The sequence below is a fragment of the Silene latifolia genome, chromosome X (genome assembly GCF_048544455.1).
Source record: "Silene latifolia isolate original U9 population chromosome X, ASM4854445v1, whole genome shotgun sequence".
NCBI classification, from domain to species: domain Eukaryota; kingdom Viridiplantae; phylum Streptophyta; class Magnoliopsida; order Caryophyllales; family Caryophyllaceae; genus Silene; species Silene latifolia.
The window spans coordinates 11,898,561-11,903,989 of record NC_133537.1 but is presented as its reverse complement, the minus strand read 5'-3'; the positions used below and the strand labels follow the sequence as shown (position 1 = coordinate 11,903,989).

Here is a 5,429-nt window from a genome sequence, read left to right as displayed (position 1 = left end):
CTTTCATCCCTTTCCCTTTCCTCCACCTTTACACCTTCCATTTCCCCTCTTCCTCCACTTGCTCTCTTATTATTACTCCTACATATATTCTCCTTTCTCCTCCACCTTCCTTTTTCTTTTTCTTTCCTCTTATCGTTCACATTCTTCCATTTCTCTCTCCCTGCCTCCTATTCTTTCCCCTTATTCTCTTTGTCGACCTCCATCCCTTTACCCTTCCCCCCATTTGTATTCTTCCCATTCCTCTTCCTCTTCTCCTCTATTATTTATCTTACTAACTTAGCTCATCCTCCTTCTCTTCCCTCCATGCCTCACCCCCTTTCCCCTCGTTCTCTTTTTTCCCCATCTCTTTCTTCCTTAACGTCGCTGCCTCCTAATCTCCATCCTTCTCCCTCTTCTTAGCCTTCTTGTTCCCTTTCCTATTCCTTCTCTCCCCCCCCCCCCCCTCTCTATTTTCATATCTCCGTGCCTATTACTACTACTACTCCCTATATGCTTCTTCGAAAAAAATGACATCGGGTTATGATTATAAATACTTCTCTGCCTATTACTACTATTCCTCCCTTTTCTCCTTGTACTACTCTCGCTTTTCCTCTTACCCCTTCCTACTCCTCTTTCCTCATACCTCTCCCTCTCTCTTGCCCTCTTTCTCTCTTCATTGTTGTTTCGATCTCCTCCATTTTCTCCTTGTACTACTCTTGCTTTTCCTCTTACCCCTTCCTACTCTTTCCTCATACCTTTCCCTCTCTCTTGTCCTTTTTCTCTCTTCATTGTTGTTTCAATGTTAACATTTAATTTTAACGTCGATTTGTAGATACATGTTGATTGCCAGTTAAATTAGACTATTATCGATGTACTTCATTGGTAGGTGAATTGGCCCAAAACAAAACAAGTACTTGTAAATAATACATATGTAATCTTGTCAAGAACGTGATTGTTAAGACATAACTACACCTTCTGTTTGGATGATTAGTTGTTAAAGAATATAATTACATTGAACACGTAAAACATTAAAAATATGGCTTAGCTCGTAGAGTAAGATAAACCCACATCCCAAACCATATTCAACTACAGATAATAACTTTAAAACTTGGTACTGAAGGAATGCATAACTTGTTTTATTGTAAAACGAAACTAAGAACAATGTATAGTAAATATTGCATCTGTTATTCTTTTAAAGATGCTCAACATTAACCAATTGTGTTTATCAAACATGTAATTATACTAATCATTAGTAAGTCAATTGATGCTTATCCGTGGCAAAGCTCCACAAGTAACAATAATTAGAGACTGTAATTTCTTTATTGAAGTTTAAGCTTTGTTCAACTTGATTTCATCTTCACCTTAGTATTCTTGGCTATGTAGCGTTGCCAACTTCTTCTCATGTTCGATCTTCACACCTTCTCTTGGCTGAGGAAAACAACTGCAGCATTGAAACAAACTCAATATAAACTATTTTCATTAATAGCAAATTGAGAACGTAACCATTGCCACATTAAACCATCGCAAACATCGCCACAAAATTCTTAGGCCTTGTTGATCACCAAATTCATCAACCAACTCCATCGCAATGTTCTAGTGTAACATGACAAAACCAAAATCAAGTGGTTCAGAATTAACGCGGACTTCCACATATACTTTTTGTAGCTAGCCTAGCACCATTCTAAAGAAAAAACTTTCCAATGAAATATCATTTGTGATTGAAAAAGGTTTATAACCATTTCAACTTTTACTTAATACTCCCTCCGTCCCGGTTATTTGTTGTCATATTCCATTTTGGGGTGTCTCAGTCAATTATTGTCCTTCCTATTTTAGGAATGCATTTGATGAGCAATTTGATCCTTCACACTCAATTTTGGTCCACTTGTCATCTTATAATTGACCCCCTCCTCTTTCCTTAGTCTTTGTGCCAAAACCAAAGGACAACAATTGACCGGGACGGAGGGAGTACATAAGATTATTCAGTCATTATTAAACAATCATTATTAAACAGAAAACACGAAAAGGTTGTAAAACTGTCATATATAATTAGGGCTAGGGAGCGGTAATTAACACAAATCCAATAGAATCAAATCATCAATTGGCAGTGATCATCATTTTAAGGAATAACAAAAATATTCCAATCTCAAGTCTTAACAGCATATAGTAAAGTACTGTAGTACATTTAGAAATCTAACAGACCAACATCTGAAAGGGAGGAGTTGAATGAAGAATACCATATGCGCCAGATATGAAGGAAACCAGTACCTGAATCTGATGTTCAATAAGATTTCTCTGGGAGTCAACTGGAAGATGACTTATTCCACCTGAGATCACACCTACATTAGGTAATAGGGTAGGTGAAACAGCAAATGAAGGCAACTGGGGCAAGGAAAACTTATTTGCCCACTGGCATCTCCAAGTTGTTTATGCTCAAGTTGTGCTGTTAAACGTTGTAAGACACCAAAATCGCCATTAATTGGACAAGGTGAAGTGATAGGGTTTCAGGACACTTCTAGATATAGGTAAAGTTTAATAGATTTAAGGGATATTCTCTCGTGTACCCCTGAACGTTTTCGTTTTCTATGGTGTACCCCTCGTTTTTCGCAAAAAAAACTTTGACCGACAATAATTCTCTATTACGAGTTTAGAAAACGGTAATTTTATTTTCCAACCAATTATCTCGTCAAAGCCTTCAATTTGAAAAAAAAATTCACCGCTTTTTGAACTATTAGCCGGCAGTTATGGTTGGTCAAACATTTTTTAACGAATAAACTTTGACCGACCATAATTCCCGACTACGAGTTGAGACGTCGGTGAATTTTTTTTCAAACGGAAGAACTCTTAAAGACGTTCAATTTGGAAAAAAAGTTTATCGTATTCTGAACTTGTAGCCAAAAGTTATTGACGGTCGAAGTTTTTTTGCATGAAAAGAGGGGTATATCATAGAAAATGAAAAAGTTGAGGGGTACACGAGAGAATATCCCTAGATTTAATGTGTCATTCCAGATAAAATAAAACATGAACATTTTTTATGTTGTAAATGTAAGCTTTCTCGTCAGTGCTAAGAACCAGTACAAAAAAATTTCATTAACATGTACTCCCTCCGTCCCGGTCATTTGTTTACGTATTCCAAGTTTGAGTGTTTCACTCATTTGTTTACCTTTATAATTTGGGAATACTTTTCATGATATATTTGATCATCCACCTCATCTTGATCCACTAATCATCCAACAACTATATCTACAAATGGCCCCCCCTCTCCTCTTTTCGGCCTTTGTGCCAAAATAAAAGTAAGCAAATGAGTGAGACAGTCAAAAATGGAATGCGTAAACAGATGTCCGGGAAGGAAAGGTAAACAAATGACTGGGACAGAGGTAGTACGACATAGCTTCATTACCGTATTATAACTGTTTACTATCAAGAAGCTTAATTGGCGTATTATGTAGTCTGTGTACCAATTTAGAAAACATGAACATTCAGGATGTAGTGAGAGGGGGGCAGAAACTCACCACATCAATGTCTTGTTGGAAGGGTAAACAAGGATTTCTTATAAACCGTGGCAGCTGCAGCCTGAGCCTGGAGTCTCGCTTCATTACCATGCAAAGAGCTTCTTGTCACATTTCCCCTTGTTGAACTTTGACCCGAAGCGCCAGTGGATGCTGTAACACACCATCGACAAATCGTACTGAAAGCAAGAATGTTTGTAATTCTAAAAAAGACCGTTGATCCAACTCAATGATCAATGTATTCCAACAAAATCCTAACAACCTATACGTATAAGCATGAAAAAAATTGTTTGAAAGTCTTAATCATAACCATCATGCATGTCACAAAGCCATGAAATAATCTTGATCAGAGTATTATATTCTGGTAATTATCTATATTACTCCATTCACATGAGTTCATTGTATTTCCTTTTCGAGTGAAGTTTTAGGAAACGTAGTGAATTGATTTGAATATCCTAAAAGAAAATAAAAGACAAAGGCATTTCCAGTTAGTTTGCACAATATGTAAGTCGTTACCTTAGGGCCTTGCATGAAAAACAGACAGGAGATAAACCTACACAAACTTTCAGAATCAACATCTGCAGCAGAAGTCAAAGTAGTCCTCATTAGAAGAAAGTGCAAAATGAAAGTGAATCATGTGTAATTCCAGTAGATCATGACACAAATACACCCAACGGATAAAAGTATAAAACTGGAAACTCATGAGCTGAAGTGACATATATTGTACATTAAAAAAAGTAGACAACGACTACTATCTCACTTTAGATAAATCACAGTGCTACCTTTTTAGATAGGCGGTAATATCTACAAATAATATTTCAATGTCTTCAACTGTGGACAAAGACACTTCTGTTCCACTGAGACAAAACAAAAGGCAGGGTAAGGATTAACATTAACGTTAGACGAACACACACCACACTGCCATAACCTCAAAACTTTCCAAAATCCAAACTGCAAATCCTTTATTTCCTAATTTCTCAACCTTGTCTTTAGATATTAATTTCCAAGTTATATAATCAGCTTTTCCTCTTTAACATTTCTCTGCAATTCAATCATTCCCTCTAAATTTACTCTCTTCTTCACCTCTGTATTTGTAATCCTACTTTTTCTCTGCTTTCCTCGACAATTCACAACAATTTCTCTGTTAGTCTAAATTATGAAAAAGAGAAAAAAAAGCTGAGACTTCTTCTGATTCTTCTTAATTTCAATATATGTTGAAAACCCTAATTCTAAGAGGCACAAAATTGCACACAAAATTGCATTGGGGATACATTGAGGCATAGAGCTACAACTACATACTGAAATACTTATTAAATCAACAAAAAGTAAATACTTCGCAATTAAATTGACACTTGCTTGATAAATAGGACAAAAAAGGAATAATTACCAGATTTTTATTTGTTGTTTCTTGCGATTTTGACCTCCGTCCAGTAATAAGCATTGGGAACTACAGGGTAAGTTCCCCCGTATTGATAGCCAACACTCAGCAACCTTCTCATCCTATTCAGTACTCGGAACTTAAATTAATCGAATTAATTATGAACTAAATCAAGAAACCCTAACCGAACAATTACTCATAAACCATAATTACACGAAATCTTAGATTATGAGCTAAATCAAGAAACTCTAACTGAACAATAGCTTATAATGAAAAAAATTAAAAGTTAGGGTTACAATTTTTTTAAAAAGATGAGAAATAAAGACTTACCTCAAATCAAACAAAAAGGTGTCTTGTTGTTGGTAGTTTGGGAAGCAAAGAAGAACAACGAAGGTGACGGTAAGATTAGATGGTGAAGAAAAATGCAGATGATGAGGGGAGATGATGGAATCAGTAGGAGGAAGTGTACGTAGAAAGAACAAAATGAATGGAGGAGAGCAAAGAAAGAAAATGGGTGGAGGAGAGGAATACACAGGCTAAATGAGAGGTTGGTAGTAAGGAGACGG

The 5,429-nt window shown here is 36.2% G+C and overlaps 1 long non-coding RNA gene across 4 annotated transcripts; it reads right to left on the bottom strand.

The window, feature by feature from the left end:
• Positions 1-1,093: 1,093 nt before the first annotated feature.
• On the bottom strand, positions 1,094-5,429 carry LOC141622882 (uncharacterized). Of its 4 annotated transcripts, none has more exons than XR_012533128.1 (7): positions 5,194-5,429; positions 4,873-4,985; positions 4,268-4,342; positions 4,002-4,063; positions 3,489-3,664; positions 2,245-2,315; positions 1,094-1,420 (listed from the first exon to the last, which is right to left on the bottom strand). It is a non-coding gene; the product is annotated as an uncharacterized LOC141622882 (long non-coding RNA). The 4 variants fall into 4 exon arrangements; XR_012533130.1 differs by having other exon boundaries at positions 3,489-3,638; XR_012533129.1 differs by lacking the exon at positions 4,268-4,342 and having other exon boundaries at positions 5,194-5,428.